At 37.3% G+C, this 18,153-nt stretch overlaps 1 protein-coding gene and 1 pseudogene across 1 annotated transcript in view; one reads left to right on the plus strand and one right to left on the minus strand.

Annotated features, from left to right (window-relative positions):
- Nucleotides 1-18,153, plus strand: part of LOC127880706 (interferon-induced protein 44-like) — a 312,687-nt gene that overhangs the window by 80,098 nt on the left and 214,436 nt on the right. The gene's annotated exons all lie outside the window — the stretch shown is intronic.
- Nucleotides 880-9,803, minus strand: LOC127881478 (MORN repeat-containing protein 3-like; annotated as a pseudogene).

The raw sequence follows: 18,153 nt of genomic DNA on the forward strand, positions 1-18,153 counted from the left end.
AGTTCGTGCACAACTGATGATGTTATGGCTGTTCAAAGTGATGCACCTCGCTTTCGGGTCATTTTGAGTTAAATTCCTATGATAGTGAAATATTTTTTTTCAGAAAAGTTGATTTTTCGTTATAATTTGATTATTTATCATTAAAAAAAATCTCTAATTAATTTTATAGCCACACGCTTACCACATGTGTACATTAAATAAAAAGACATAAGGAACCAGGTACCGTAAAACACTTCTTATTTTACGTTGCCTAAAAGCATTTAAAAATCCAGTACGAGGCTGTGTACATACATTTTCAATAGAACGCTGTATATAAACAAAGTGAGCAAAATAGGTTTTATATATTTTGTTACGGCTTTTCAAAAAGCGTGGGTGCAATTATTATTTTGTTCTCAGTTGTGAAAAGATAGTTTGCAATACACAATTCCGGTTTTCGTCTCCAGAATGTCAAAATCTAGCGCATGTAGTTATTTCAAACTGACAATCAACGAACTTACGCTATCCACGAACTAAGACTATGCAACGATAGTGCTTCGTACACTGCAACCGTGCTTTAATAACAGTGTTTTAAATATTCATAAACTATTAGTGTTTTAAAAATATAATTTCTGACATAATAAAATAATTTTCCTACCTACCTCCCCACCTGTAAAATCTACGGTCGGTAAAGGGCAAACCAACAGTTTTTCAATTGTGGCCCTGTATGATTTCTGTCCGAGTACTATTTTAGTTTTGTTTAAGCAAAAAGGAACTAAGGGAACATCACGCTATCATCATAACTCAGCACAGCGTACAGTTTAAATAAATTGAAATCAAATCACTAAAGACATGGTATATGTTATAGATAATATTACTCACAATGTTAAGGCCAAACACCAATCAATATATTGGACCAGTCTCCATGCAGAGTTGTCGTTCCATGCTCTGTGTGCAAGAGATCTGTATCTGCTGTATCCGTATCTGTAGGGTACTGGATAATGACTCAATCACTGAGCACAAATTATCCAGGGGGTGTGTGCGCGTTTAATTCGTAGCATGAAATGCGTTCTTTATAACTATCCACTGTTTCTGATTTTATGGCACTTTCTGGCAATAAGTTCCAGTCTTTTATGGTTCTAGGAAAAAAGAGTTCTTATATATGTCAGCGTTTGTGGCAATGATTTTAATTTGTTGAGCTATGTCCTTTTCTTGATGGTCGTTTGTTGAAAGTTATGTGATCGTTGGCGGGGATAGCCACTAGGCCGTGTATGATCTTGAAGAGTATTGTTAACGTTGTTCTCTTCTCCGCCGTGCAAGTGGTTTCCATACAAGCTCGTCCATTATTGATGTAACACTACTTGTTTTACGGTAGTCCTTTTTAAACAAACCTTTGCTTTCCTTCGCTGTATGTTTAAGATTTTGTCAATGTCCTTTTGTAGATACGGATCCCAAACACTTGCAGAATAGTCCAAAACGGAACGCACTAGTGAGATATAGGCTGTTTCTGTGAATTTTTAGTTACAATGTTTCAGGTTTCTTCTTATGAATCCCAGTGTAGAATTTGCTTTGTTACATATTGTGTTGATTTGGGATGCCCATTTTAAGTTGTCACAGATGGTTTGCCCAAGATATGGATTTTCATTTACTTGTTAAAGGATATGATTGTTCAAGAAGTATCTGTATGTGAACGGGATCTTTTCTTTGTGTACGACATTATGTAACACTTGTATGGTGGCATTTATTTGCATGTCCAATTCGGAGGCCCATTTTTCTAAGGATTTTAGGTCTGTTTGCAGTTGGATTTGGTCTAGGATGGATTTGACAGATGTATATAGCAGAGACGTAGATCCATAGTATTTTAGTGCAGTGGTTTTGCCTCTGGAGTATATTCGGGACCTCTATAGCCAAATAGTGATGAGGAGTATTATTTCAAAGCGATGTTTAGCTCACCAAAGATCTGTCACAAACATGATATTTGACCCCTGAGTATATTAATTCTAAAGTTGTTATGAAGTTTAAGCTAATATGAAATGAACGGTTGAATCTTTCGTTTGTGATCTTATGCAATTATTATCTTGATAGACAAGTCGAAGTGATTACCGAGGTAAGATGAAGCGGAAGCGTACATCAATAAAAAATTGGCCCACACTTGAAACACGCAGAACAAAGCACCGTCTCACCATGCTATATAACATTATCCACCATGTAGTTGCCATATCACTCTTAATTCTTGAAAACCTCATTGTTCCTGTTTTCCCCCATTTATACAGACACGATCAATAGTAACCATTGCTTTAGACACAAACAAACCTAAAAAGACTTACAAGTTCTCATTCTACGCGAGAACAGTTACCCAATGGAATTCTCTACCTCTATATATGCACGAAGCAGACACCGCAGAAAATTTCAAAACCCCTACTCCTGTTTACTTGGTGACACCCGTTATATATTAACAGATATGTACGCATAGTAAAATATTGGTTTAAAATAACTAAAAGTGAATACATTATATTACGATCCATACTGGAAGAAGGTTTGGCTGACTTAAATGATAATAAATGTAACTGGTTCGGAAAGGTCAGGGACTTACTATGTTAATACGGATTCAATTATGTGTGGTCTAATAACTCACATATAAATGAGGCAACTTTTTTGACTGTGTGTAAACAAAGGGTTATCGACGAATACCTACAAGAGTGGAAACGAGATATTAATGATAATAGGGTACTCATTGTATATAAAGCATTAAAAACAACCTATTCTTTTGCATCATATCTCGAGATGATTGTGTCAAGAAATCTAAGAATGGCGATAACAAAATTACGCATCTGTGCACATAACCTTAAAATTCAGACGGGTAGATATGATAGAATGGAAAGAAATATGCGACTCTGCCAATTATGTTACAGCAAAGAAGTGGAACTCGAATTCCACTTTCTGTTTAAATGCTCCAAATTTGTCCAAATCAGAGGAAAATACATTAAAACTTATTATAGAGTCAGACCTAGCATGTTCAAACTCACACAGTTATTAACCACACAGAGTAAAAGTGAAATGTTCAAGTTAGGCAAGTTCATATCAGAGGCACTAACTATTCGCCAAGTGTATACTTAGTAATGTATAATTGTGTTATATGTTTAACTGTAGTATTATATGTATAACTGTAGACTGAATTCATTATGATGCATTATGCGATAAAGTGATAGGCTGCATTTAACCATGCTGTGTAACTTTTGTATGCTGATGTAGTTGTTGCATTAACATTAAGTATAAATACAATTCGGTATTCTGTGTACTACTAACATTTTACTGTGATTCAAAATGTATTATGTTTTGTTCTTTAAAAAGAATTTGATTTATTTTATTGATCATGTTGTGTAACTATTGTATGCTGATGGAGTTGTTACATTAACATTACGTATAAATACAATTCGGTATTCTGTGTACTACTTACATTTTACTGTGATTCAAATTGTATTATTTTTGTTCTTTACATAGATATTGATTTATTTTATTGATACGACGTATTAAAGCAGTTCCATATATAGCTAGATACACCGTTATCATGTTTGTATGAAATATCTGTAAAGTTCATCCATTACCAAATTATGATATTTCTGTAAAAAAAACGACTTACTATATTCATGTATTTTGTATTATCATTTTGTTAAGCACTAGAAATTGTAAAGTTTATGTGTAATACAATTCTGTTCTGTTATGCAAAGACGTTTAATACCATGTATTTTATAGGTCTTTGGTTAATGGCATGGTCCTCCTTATCCACATAACCTTAATCTCCTTTTAAGGCGGAGTACTGTATCGGAACAGCACAATGATTATTTAGATACACATTTTACCTCTAATTGATTTTTCGCGAAATAAGTCAGCCTGTCGACCCACACCCTCAAATGTATTAGTCTGACAAAATTCATGAAATAGGCTTTTAACCTTCATGTTCGGTATTTGCGACGATTATATTAAACGGGTTATTTTCGAGGGATGTCTTGAAGTTTACATATGATTCACAATAAAACAAATATAACTTACTTTACTACATAAAAGCTCACTACACATTGTATGCTGTTAACAACTTTGTTAAAACAAGCAGCCAATATTGAGCGATGTTTCTTAGTCGCGATACGTATTTTTTTGAAGTTATGCCCTCATCAATAAGTTCCCGGTTAATGGTTGTAAAAGATAATGAAACCTCTTATGCAATACTCATAGAGCGCACATAGGTTTCAATGATTTAGAGGCGATGACGTAGGCGGTACTCGATTGACCATACATTTCAATTTTCATTGCGTAGTGAATTCAGGGTAGGTATCCCACGTGACAATTTTGCTAAAAAGGGGTTCTGGAAAATGGCGCCGCCCGTCGCTTCAGGTGAGTTTTCTTGGTATTTTATTGTATAATACTTAACGAAATACAGAATGCTATGTATAAGAGCCGTGTCATATGAAAACTCATGATCGGTGACACCTTATGTTGCTGATAAATGCACATCTTGCTCAGAAAATGAAACCGCGTGTCTGAGTAACAGAAAGTTTTGCCGATAAACAGGGGTCAAGGAGCATTATTTTTTCAAAATACATGTATTTCTGGTTGTTCAAGACAGACTCATTGCTGTCGCACAATAACACATCAACAAATATGACTAGTCAAAACATTCTCCAGAAGAAATTTATGATGAATGAAGTGTTTTATCGCTCCGATCCAAAATGATAAGTAATGGGTCACGCGGACTTACTTGCTAAGATGGGGTCACATTTTGACCAACATATATTAGCGATGTCATGACGCGTTTAAAATAACTAATGGATACCTCTTTGGTCGCACTGACTTAATTATCATTCCTTTTCTCTCCTAAGACTGTCCAGACTGTGCTGGAAGAGGCAAATAGCTCCCCGGTAACATAGCCTTCATTCCTAAAGCATGCTTATTGTGGTTCTATTTGAAAAACTGTACTTGTCCAACTAGTTATAAGACAGCAACGTGTAAAACAAAATAGGAAACCACGTCATAATATATTTGTTGTGGTGTATCCTTTAACATGACGGATAAGGCGTGACACCGTTTGCTATATAGAATCAACTAAAACATATTCTATATAGCACTTTTGAATAAACTTTTGGTCTTGGAACAAAGAAACTCTTCCAAGATAGCGTTTCAGTAATCATCAACTAGAAAACCATTTGCAATATACATTTTACCATAGAACAAAGAGAAACTTTTCGAAATAGCAATTCATTGACATCTGACCATTTACCATTTTTCAAGCAAAACTATCGAGGTCGTATTTTCTATTTAACTTTGGCCACTTCGTCGCTGTTCAGTTAAAAGGTCGTATCTCATTCATTGAAATGATATACGACGTCTTGCTGAACAACGACAATAAACAAACACACAACATTGGCGATACACTATTAGACATCTCTTTAAATTCTCACATTTGTATAACTAAATTGAGCAGGTGCCACAAAATAGCAATACGATACCTTAACAGAAAAGCAACTCAAATCGAGGTTACAGAACAGTGTGTAAACACAAACACAAATTGAAAGTGCAATAGAAAGAAATTCACTTGATTTCCAAAGATGTATGACGTAATCTTTGCGAACACTTGTGAACATACATATGACAAATAAGATTGGGCAAAATGATCACACATGTATCTGAATATACTTTATACTGTATTTAATTCTCTGCTTTGGATCTAGGTGTCGATATGTTCAAGTAGGATGATTTAATGTATATCATGTCTTTTCCCCTTCGAATTGGAGCATTTACCTGTGGTTAATGTGATTGTCTTCAGATATGCTGTGCCAGACGTGCGGAAAGGCGTTTACACATCCAAGCAGTTTAAGACGGCATTTGCGCACCCATGCAGGCCTTGGGGTATATTACTGCTGTTGAAAAGCCTTTCAGGTAAATGAATGCAATTTCTTTTATGTTTACACAATATATAAATACTTTACTTGTAACACTGTTTCCATACTAGCTTATTCCACCTGAAATAAAGAAATAAGTAAGCCAGGTCATAATAGCAGTTAAAAGGACCTTTTCACAGATTTTGGCATGTATTGAAGCTTGTCATTGTATGCTTTATATTGATAAATGTAAACATTTGATCTAAAAAGCTCCAGTATAAAACAAGAATAAAATTAAAGAAAGAAAAAAAGTAACCCTCAACTAGGCTCGAACCACTGACCCCTGTAGTAAACGTCTATCGCTTAGACCACTCGGCCATCCGTGCTCAAACAATAAGTGACGTATTTTATACTTTGTTTAAGCAATAATCGAAGTATCACAAAATATAACGACAACAACAGAGGTCTTAAAATTATTCCATTGTTTCGTGTTGCAACGCTTTATAGGTTTTTAAATCGTCAAAAGATGCATAAAATGGATATTTCAGAACATGGTAAATGTCCAGTATTACCGGTTCCTCACAAATATCATAACTACAACACAAATTTGCGAATCTGAAACATTTCTTTTTAAATTTTGTCAATTAACCAAAACGTGAAACGGCTCCTTCAAAGTTCTATGAGATGTATTTTCCAACGTCTAGTGTATCATTCAATTGTAGTCATGAGTGAAGGAATTTTAACATAAGTTCCCTTTTGAGTTTGGAGTACATGTAAATAGTACACAATAAAATGAGGTACATAATGGAAATTCAGCCTTTATGCATGACTAGGTTAACCAGATCTGATTTCTTTTTTTTCAATCCTGAACCAAGAATATGACTTTACACATATAATTAATTAGATCTCCTTATCTGTTCAGTGATATTTATATAAATTGTATTACATACAGATCTTTGGAAAAGGGGTACTGAGTTGGTGCCGGGGCATTTTTTCTTTCAAAGTCTTTCATAGTGCCACACTTTGCTATATCGTCGACCCACACACCCTCATAGAGCTGTCCATGGGTCAAATAGTAAAATTTTCCTGGACCATTCCTCTTGTCATTGCGCCAGGAACATTCGTATCTGTTCTCATTTGGTGAAATAACAATAGTTATTTATTAAGAAAAATTACTTTTAGACTAAATTTGTAATCTGCATAGAATGGTCTGATCAACAGTTTTGAATAGAATGGACCGTGTTGAAAACAAAAACATATATACATGAATCAACTATTCTTAACTAATAAATGTTTATACCATTGTCATGCTATTCATTAAATAATAATTGTTTAAATAATTTTGCCATTGTAACAGAATATATGAAATTCACACCAATCAGTTTATATTCAAATGCTTGTAACAGACTCTGTTAGCCCAATATTCTTACTTCAACAGGATTGTGATTATGGTATTACACAGCATTTTAATCTGCTGTTGAAATTACAGTATTGATAATCTGAAGATCTAAATATGGATAATAGATTACATTCCTAATTTACTGGTACTTTAAACTACAATTTTCAATACTTAAATTTAAAAATAAAAATAACACACAATACAGTATGTTCATTATTTTTGCAGTCTCAACATGTTTGGTAATAAATTTAAAGTTATGATAATTTCATTAAACTTTTTAACTTAAACAAAACACAGATCTTGTTTAAGTTAATTAAAAGTAATTAGCTTCCGCTGGTCATCGTACCATTCCCCCTCATAAATAGTTCCGTCTTTAAATTACATTCGTCCCCAGCCACTTCTTTTGTCAGCATACCACTCGCCTTCATTATACTCTTCATCGTTATAGAAATTGGTTTCATAGCCCTACATAATTTATTGATAACATTTCATACACTTCTGCTCAAAAAAAAACATTATTGCTCAGTACCAGTAAACAGTCATGGTGAGTGTAATAAATAAGCAATAAAGCAACTTTATGCTGCAAAAACTTAGACGAATAAACATATTTCATGTTATTGTCTTTCATACTTTTATCATCTGTATTCAAAAGAATCATGTAGTGTAATAAGCGTACAAGAAAGAAGTATAAGGACCTTTATTACCACTTCTTACAGAAGTTTTTTTAAGGGTACTGTTAAGCGTCTGCAATGGAACTGAAAAGTTCTGCACTTGATATACATTGTAGTGTCAGGTTTTCCTAGCTTACATAAATGCCAAATCTTAATAAACCACATATTGTTTCATCTGAAAAACAACATACAGATGTCATTGTCTAACGAAATTCATGAAAGAAGTTCACTCATGGAGCCTTTATGCTGCTATGCGAGCTATTTTTTTAAGGGATGCTTTGGATTTAGGTCGACCAGGGTTCAAATCGTGATTTCCGTTTTGACCGATTTGACCAATTTATTTTAATGATTTGACCAATTTATTTTAATGAAGGCAAATATTTGTCTAAACAAGAGCACCGCATAATGGGTGCCATGCTTGGCTGCAAAAGCTTGTCAGATTTTCTTTTAGAGGTCACAGTGACCTTGACCTTTGATCTAGTGACCATGGGTGTGGCGTGTAGAACTCATCAAGTTGCATCTACATATGAAGTTTCGAAGTTGTAGGTGGAAGCACTTTGATTTTAGAGCCAATGTTAAGGTTTATGTTAAAGTTTTATATAAGATGTCACGGTGACCTTGACCTTTCACCTAGTGACCAAAAAATGGGTGTGGCGTGTAGAACTCATTAAGACGCATCTACATATGAAGTTTCAAAATTGTAGGTGGAAGCACTTTGATTTTAGAGCCTATGTTAAAGTTTGATATTAGAGGTCACTGTGACCTTGACCTTTGACCTAGTGACCCAAAAATGGGTGTGGCGTGTAGAACTCATGAAGGTGCATCTACATATGAAGTTTCAAAATTGTAGGTGGAAGCTCTTTGATGTTAGAGCCAATGTTACGGTTTATGTTAAAGTTTTATATTAGAGGTCACAGTGACCTTTACCTTTCACCTAGTGACCCAAAAATGGGTGTGGCGTGTAGAACTCATGAAGGTGCATCTACATATGAAGTTTCAAAATTGTTGGTGGAAGCACTTTGATTTTAGAGCCTTTGTTAAAATTTGATATTAGAGGTCACAGTGACCTTGACCTTTGACCTAGTGACCCAAAAAAAGGTGTGGCGTAAAGAACTCATCAGGGTACATGTACATATGAAGTTTCAAAGTTGTAGGTGGAAGCACTTTGATTTTATAGCCAATGTTAAGGTTTTAGCACGACGCCTACAGCGGACGAGCTGGCTATGACAATAGCTCGGGTTTTCTTCGAAAACAGCCTCGCTAAAAATGATCATAATAATAATTTTTTTACATGTCTCATGTCATTTTTCCATCCTCCAGAATATTCTTTCACAAACTGTCCTTTCTTTCTTGGGTCTGGTCTGTTGTATGTGCCAAATCCATTTTTATTGCCTTTTTTCCAGTCACCGTCATATATTGCACCAGTTTCCTTCCATTTATATGTACCTTTACCTTAAATAACGTTGAGGAGGATAGTTATGCTTTTTTCTGACTAGCTACCAATGGCACATGTTTTCTTTGAGCCTTTACTTATAAATTAATAAATTCGTTTTTTTACTGCAAACTAAGATGTTACAAAACAAACATTAACATCAAATGCGATAACAAATGAAATATACAATTCTTCAATAATTAGGCAAATTCGTTCTAATATTGTTGAGTCAATATTGTCAATTTGTCTCTAACTAAAATTTTTGTCAAAAATTAACTTATTTGATTTTCGTAATAAGTGCCCTTAGCGTCTTTTAAATTATTTAACCATTCCCCTGTGTATTGGTCTCCATTTACAGAATAAACTGAATGTCGAATTCCTTTCTTTTGAGCCTTGCAGTCGTTTTCTTTCCACAAAGGCTGTTTCGCCTTTGGTTCCTTAAGCATCGGCATAGTTTTCAAAACTTACTTGTGAGAGTTCACAATGAAAGTACACTGATTAAAAACACATCGCTTATTTTGTAAGTTACCTATAAAATATGAACAAAGTCAAAACCGGAAGTTTACACTGTTGTCATGAGAATCTAAAACGATACCGTAGCGTATAGGTTACGCTAAATTTTCAGGGTTACAATAGACGATCTACATACGATTCAATTTCTCATCAGTATGGACGCAGAACTAGCTTAATATGCTAACAGAAAACATACTTATATGATTATAAAAGGGACATTTTTTTTCGCTATATTATTTCAACCATTCTTTTGACATCTAGAAAATTTATATTATCAATCCATAGAGACCTGGCCTTTGGGGGGGGGGAATTAGAGACGACAATACAGAGATCATCCGCTAGTCAGGTGTCTGTTATTGGCCGCTTGGGATAGCTTATTCATGGGGAGAGAAGTAAACTCTTTTATACTGTACACCCAGCTTTTCTTCAGACGGCCTCAACAGCTACCTCCCTCTAGAATGCTCTCGCGGGCATTCACAGTCTTGCACTGAGATTGATGGTGACAGTAAGGGCTCGTGCGTGCAAACACGCGCTGCCGTCATGTTCCGGATATACTCGTTGGTCTTGTGCTCTTTTTTGACATGCGGAGCACTCATCGTTAACACGTGTGTTCGAGGGCCTATATACCAAGTAATGTGCCCACTTGTTCTGTCCGGGTCAGTGGGGTGGAGACTACAAGGGACTTGTAAAGCCTGTGCTTGGTAGGAAAGCTGATGGAGCTGCTTGTCCATAACCTACTCGATCTGTCAATCGCTGCATTTTAAGATTTCAGCTGTACCGGTGCCATTCTTCGACAAGGTTGCCCCCAGGTACTTGAAGCTGGTCACTAATTTCAGCTTATGCCGTTCGTGGTGATGTCTGCGCTGGTGGTTTTCGTGCTGTGTTCACGATGATTTCTAAGTGCTTACGATCACCGCGTATGCTTATACAGTTTCACAGAGTCTGTTGGGGATGTCATGGTGTTCCCTGCCGGTGCCACCTATGAGGTCAATGTTATCAGCGAATCTCAAGTGGGAGACCGGTCGGATGGAGATTGAGGTGTGGTGGTCTTAGAAGATCTTGCATAATCGTTTCAAGGGAAAGGTTAAACAGAAGAGGGCAGACATCCCTAAAGGACGTCCACTGTTTCCCTGAATAGGTCGCAAATCCGTCCACTGAGGAGAACTGCGCTGAAAGCGTTCCGTATAGCTCTTGGATAACAAGAACAGCCTTTCATCATTTTTTAATCCTCTCAGAGCCTGCCATAGGCCATCATGCCCCACGCTGTCGAACACTTTCTTTAAGTCGATAAAGTTGTGGATGACCTCACGGTGTGTTGCGGGTGTTTCTAAATTATTAATATGTAGTTTAATATTTGTTCCACTTTGCCAGCATTTCCTCGGCGTTACGTTTCAGTCGGTTGCGGATGATGCGTAACGAAACTTTGCTGGGATGACTGTTTAGGCTTATGGTGCGATAGCACTCGCACGGATTGAGGTTGCCCTTTTAGGTAGGGGAAGGCCAGAGACTGGGTCCACTCTTTAAGCTACTACTTCGCCCCACATTTCTTCTGGCATAGAGCCGTCATTGCTGCAGTCGTTTCTTCTCATCCGTGCTTTATCAGATCGAAAGGTACGGTGGCCGATTCCGGAGATATTCCTGTATTCAGACTGCGCACTGCCTCTACTATACATGTATGTATCTTAAATATGAACAGACTTTTGTTTTCGGCTTCTGGTCTGGGATCGTTTTAAAGAAGACTGGGGACTGGTTGAATCGAGCAGTTAAATAGGGCGCTGCAGTATATGCGTTGATCTGGCCTAGTATTGCGGCAATATCGGCCAAAAGGGTTCTGTCAGAATTTTCTATAACACTGGCATTTGGCTGACTTCTCTTTCTAAGGGTTTTGAGGGTGCTGTATGCATCTTTCATATTCTGCGTCACCTCCTTGTTTGCCTAATGGTATTCTATTCTAGAGTCCTGGCTGCTGCCTCTCTCTTTCCTCAACTTTTTTTTGTAACAGAGGTCCATAATCCCGGCCGTCAACCATGGCGTGTTCTTCCTTCTCTTTCTATCAAGAACGTCTTCACCATGACTTAATTGATGTTGTTCGCGATGGTTTCCATGTCAATGTCTGCTATATTCACGGCTGCAAACTCTAAAATGCCGCTGCTATCTCTGAATATTCGAGGAGCTAAGTCAAAAATAATACTTATGTTCTTGGTGATGCGAATGTTCTTTAGCTTCAGCTTGATGGTGGTGAGAACTAAGTCATGGTCATTGCCGATGTCTGCGCCAAGAAACATTATTGTTTTCGCCTGTCTGATACTGAACTTTATCAATTTGGTTGTGTTCTGTCCCATTTGAAGCACGCCAGGTCGCTGTTCTGGACGGTTGGTGTGGGTGCAGCGTTTTGGCCAGGGTGAGTCGATGGCTTCTTGCGAACTCATGAAGTATCAACCATGTCTCGTTGGTCTCTCATATGCCACACCTTCCTTCTGTCCCTGAAAGTCTTGGTAGGCTTTCTGGTCAATCCTTGGCGTTCCAGTTGCCTTGGACGATGATGATATTTTTCATCCGGTCATTGGTGCGCTCTGATGCTTTATAAATCTTGTTCGATCTCCTCTTAAAGATAACGGTTTAGTTGTGTAGTTGTGCCTGCTAAAGACTTGAATGAAACTGATACGTTGTTGGCTACCTCCTTTCTTCCGATGAAAGCAACCCATGGGTGATGTTTGGATTCCTCTTCGCTCAACCATATCTTGAGCCATTGTCTGTTAATTTTTCTGCGAAGCCTGACCCGTGTTAGTGCGATGGTGTTCCAGCAGTAGCTCTTCAGCGCGTGCGTCACATGGAGTACTTTTACAGTCCATGTTTTTGTGGTTTGTTATCCTGTGTTACCATCTTGAAAGCAGGGTTAAGTTCCAACCTCCGCACAGAGATTAGACGGAAACCAGCATAGTTGATCAAATTCATGGCTTCTGAACCAAACACGTGATGATAGCTGAGCCACGTGGAACACATAATTTTTCCCGTTGTTATTTGTACTTTTTTTAATTTAGGCAAGTTATTCTGTTTATCATGAACCTTAATGTATACACTATTTTCATTTTATAAAATAATATAATACTACTTTTTTATAATAAAATACTGACACACAAATACAATTATACCAAATCTGGTAGGATTTTATTGTGATGATAGTGATGGTATGTGAGAGCATGAGACGACAACTCTGCTTGGAGATTGGGTAAGCTTAATGAGCTAACGTTTCTATTCACCCTGAAGACTAGGAGTGGATTGGGCGGTCGTTGTTGTTTCAGTGGGCTTGAGTTAATCTTGCCGGTGCAAAATTCCTTTCCCAGACCTTGCAGTGGGTCATTCGTAATTATGTGCCAGTCCGACTTAATTTGCCAATAGAAGCGTTTACCAGGGTGTGGTTGGGTCGAAGTCCAACTAGAAAGGCAACCATAAAATAAAAATTGCAACTGTTTCTTTTACTTTGAGGCGAAAATAATAATTATGTGTTTTTTCAATAAACAACTTTTCGTGTTTATTTGGCTTAAGATCTAACCAGAAATCCTTGGAAGCAATCGCAAACTAACAAATTTAAGTGTTTGTTTCTCTTGTGACACATTGAAACATTTAGCTCACCTAAGCAGAAGGACGATGGAATGTATGGATACATTGTCTATTACTGGTCCAATTATATTTACACAAGTTTTCAAGGTTAAAAGGTCGTGTCTTAACACCAAGGATCTACTTGCCGCACAAATGTTTGAAAAATAAATTTTATATAGTTACTCTGTTTGCATGTGAAACTCGTGATACGTGATACTATGAGTTGAAAATACTTATGTGCGCTATACTATTTCATGATGTTACTACGTTGGTGGCTCAATGAGTCTTGCTTATCAGCTCAATGTACAATATAATAGTCAGGTTATTCAAGCATGTAGTTATCTATAGTATGTATCTAGTTCCTTTGTTTCCCTTTGTTTTGTTAAAAATTGAATTTCTCTAATAATTAAAGGTGTTGATCAATGTTTTTTATAACCATTAACATTAACAATATTCTGAAAATTTATTTAGTCCATCCATTGTCTGTGTATCGCTGACTCGGATGCACTATTCTACCTGATCGTGACTTCAGTTCTCTGACAACTGTTGTGGACAACATGTCCTGAAGTTTGTCTATTTCAACGTATCTGCTGTAGTAGTCAACTACGAGCAATAAGTCATTTCCATCAAAATGGAATATGTCTGTGAAAACTTCCTGCCTTGGACCCTGTGGAATTTCATGGGTTGTTAATGGTTCTGTTTTGTTTGAGTTCCTGTGCGCTAAGCAAATTGTACAGCTCATTATATACTCATTAATTTTCTTGCACATTCCTGGCCAGAACATAACATCTTTGGCTCTTTGGGTGCTTTTTTCAATCCCCATTTGACCTACATGGACTTGTTTTAACGTGTGTGGTCGGAGTGGCTTGGGAATGACCAGTCTCTGTCCTCTATAAATTAGGTCATCGTCTGTCGAATGTTTGTCCCTGTGACTGAAGTACTCCGGTACCAATTCAGGGCAATCTGACCAAAACCCGCTCACATGTTTACATCAAGGTCATATTTTTGCAAACTAAGCATCATCCTTTGCAAACGAGGTGGTGCTGCAAGTAATGGCTTCTTCATGATTGCAGATAAGAGCCTATGGTCAGAACGAACAATTACATGTCTGCCATATATGTACTGGTGGAAACGCTGGCATGAGAACACTATAGCTAGCATTTTAGGTTCAATGTATCGTTGTTGACAAGGATTGGCCATATAAATAAGCAAATCGCAAACTGTTGCTGTTTAAAAGGCATCGACATTTCCAGCCGATCGCATAAAGGCTATTGTTTCAACGTTTTGCAGAAGGCAAAATCATAGCTAACATTTTTTGCAATTCTTTGTTACAAAACTTGTTATCATGTACAATCTAACACTCGCCTTTGAAACCCCACGGTGGATTGAAATATTTTCCGCACTATGGATTATGTTAATTTTTATCTTCGGTATCGCTCTGAACGGACTTACCATCGGTGTTTTCTTGAAAAATCGAAAAATGATAAAAGAAAAGATGTTTTTCAACATAGCACTTTTCGTCAACGGTTTTATTACTACGTGTTTTGGTTTTGTACCCGTGATTATCGCGGAGTTTTCGGGTCACTGGTTCGTGCACATGTCAGAGGCCTCTTGCGTCTACGAAGCGTTTGTCAATTATTACTTCGGCACATCGTCCATGTTCTTCCACGTATGTATCACCATTAGACGTTACCTGGGTATAGTGGCTTTACCACTCAATAATGTCCCTATCGGGAAATGGCGCGTCGCTCTAGCTTTTGCGGGGTGCCAACTCCTCTCGCTGGTTCTCGCGGTCTCGCCGCTGCTCGGATTCGGGTCTTATGGGCTCGATGCGCACGGAACCAGCTGCGGGCTCGCCTGGAACGACAGAAGCAGCACCGGCAAGGCTTATCTGATCGGGATAGGAACAGTGTGCTACGTCCTACCTGTGACTATCACGAGCATCTTCTACGTGCTGATCATCAAAACGATAAGGGTACTTGATTGTGCATTATTAAATACTCCGCACACAAAAATTGTGAGTGCTTATAACGGAAGCGCTCTTTTTCTGTTGGTAGCAAAAATTTCTAAAGCAATTGATATATTACTTAAAGAGGCATTTTCACGATTTTTTAAATTGACAAAATTGAAAAAAAATATTGTTTCAGATTACCAAATGTTCGTTGTAGTTATGATATCAATGAGGAAACAGTTATACTGAACATTTACCAGGCTCTAAAATATCCATTACATGCATCTTTTGACGATTTAAAAACCATAACATTTTTTAGCGTTATAACGCGAAACAATTGAATTTTTCGGAGAGTTCTTTTGTTGTCGTTACATTTTGTGATTCTACGAAGATTGCTTTTATACATAAGTTATTGTATGAGCATGAACAGTTGAAGCGATGGACTTTTACTCCAGGCGTCAGTGGTTGGAACACAATTGATGGTTGCTTTTTTAATTTAATTTTACCGTATTCTTGTTCTTTTTTAACTGGAATTTTTATCCAATGTTTACATTTATCAATATAAAGCATTTAATGACAAACTTCAATACATTCCAAAATCTGTGAAAAGCACCATTTAAAATATGCTATCGACAAGAAGTGTAAATGATCACACAAACACGTTTCACTCGCAAGCGTTTTATTTAAGCCTGAGTAATGTGTGAAAATGAATAACTGCCATGCGGGTGACGAACACACTCCAGCAATGTTGGTCACATTTGTGACACACCTCTTAGACATTTATCCATCACAGTTTGAACTTTGCCCTAGAGTCTTGCTGCCCAAACACTTAACAATATAACAACTTTGAGAGCGTTCTTTTGATTTTCCCCTAAGACACAAAGTACTGGTTTTAGTCTATGCAATCGGGCTTAAATAAATACGTTTAAACTAAATCTTTGACAATTCTATTCAAGGTACAGCAGTCGACAGTTCGAGTGATGCTCGCTTCGAGACAACAGGCGATGAAAAGAAAACAAGAAGAGGTGCAACTTGTTATAACTTCATTGGGCTTAGTCTGTAAGTTAACCTTTTCGCTTGCTCAGCTTGACATTGCGTTTGTTTTGATATTTTCAAAATATATTTCACCGTGTCTTTATTTAGATTAAAACTACTTACACTTTTAATTAAACACGTTTTGCTGATCTAACCAGTGCTAGACACACATGCTATTACTGACTAATGTCAGTGACTGACAACCACACTTGAGAAGCGTAATGAGATAATGGGTCTAAAGCCATATTTGCGCAGTCGGGTCTGGAGCCACCCTGTCCGCAAATGGGTCCACAAAACATTGCGTGACTTCTTAGCCGAGAGGGTAACCTCTGACCGGACCCATTTTCACATGACGCGGCTCACTTCAGGTATGGAGCAATTATTTAATGACTTATCACCACAAAAGGTAGGCAAATAATAAATCAATTATAAGACCATATTATCATTTCAAAAGCACACGTAGTTATCCAATCATGCTATAATGGAAATTAAATCGAATGGTTCAATCATTTTTTATGCCATTCATAAGCATTAGCAGATCGGTGTTTATTTGTCAATTAACAGCAACAAATGGAAAACTTATTTTCGAAAAAAAAAATCATCAGGGGCATTGGTCGTACCCTCGGCACCAAACAGCCGATTTAGAAATTAATACCCTGTTCATCGTCTGGTCGATTTTCAAATTATATCAATACGGTTTCAGTGTCCGCATGGCTAAATTATGAATTGCAATACAATATTTCAGTGGCATTCGTTGTGTCTTGGACGCCTTACGGAATCGTGTCATTCTACACGGTATTCGGAAACCCGGACACCATTAATCCGATCATATCCCGCACGTCCGCATGGTTCGCTAAGACGGTGGTTGTCTGGAATCCGATAATATATGCCCTACTGAGCAAAAGCTTCCGCCAGAAAGCGGAGCAGTTGGTGCGCTGTAGCGACGCTTCGTAAGTGGCCACTCGGCCGCAGAAAGCCACGGAGTTAGGGTGCGCCACGGCTTAAAGCGACTGAACAATCCTACCAACGCGAGCAATCAACGGAAATATTCTGTAGTAATGTGCGTGTTATGTTACTCTTGTTGTCGTCGATTTTGTAACTTTCAGCCCGACATTTTAAGTCGTACGACCATGCGAAGTTGATTTTGTGTTAAATGTCTACGTGTGAGTGTATTTAAAACGTGTGGCTGGGGCACGACCAACTCAATCAGTTTCTAATTGGCCCACTCATTTTTATAAAAGAGATTATTATAGTTTCGTCCGAAAATTAAAGGACTTTTAATATAGAATTAAACGGGCATGACCTTTTTAATATAAAGTACTGATTGAAAATGTGTGTAATTTAAATTGAACTTAATTAAAGCAAATTTTGAACGGCGAAGATTGATGATGAAAAGTGTGAAACACATTTAAGAATCATCATTATCATCCTCATAATTGTTGTCATCGTCATCAACCTCCACCTCATATTCATCATTATCATCATCATCATTATCATTAGCAGCAGCAACAGCATCGTCGTCGACGTCGTCGTCTTATTTATCATCATCTTCATCGCAATTATATATCAGCATCATCGACAGTCAATATGTATCGTCATCTTTATGTGAGTGTGTGAGTGCGCATGTGTGATAAATGGCGGCATTACATTTACAAAACGTGTAAAGTGTTTGAAATTTACTTGATATGTGTAAAGTGACAAAT

Source organism: Dreissena polymorpha, chromosome 5, assembly GCF_020536995.1.
Source record: "Dreissena polymorpha isolate Duluth1 chromosome 5, UMN_Dpol_1.0, whole genome shotgun sequence".
NCBI classification, from domain to species: Eukaryota; Metazoa; Mollusca; class Bivalvia; order Myida; family Dreissenidae; genus Dreissena; species Dreissena polymorpha.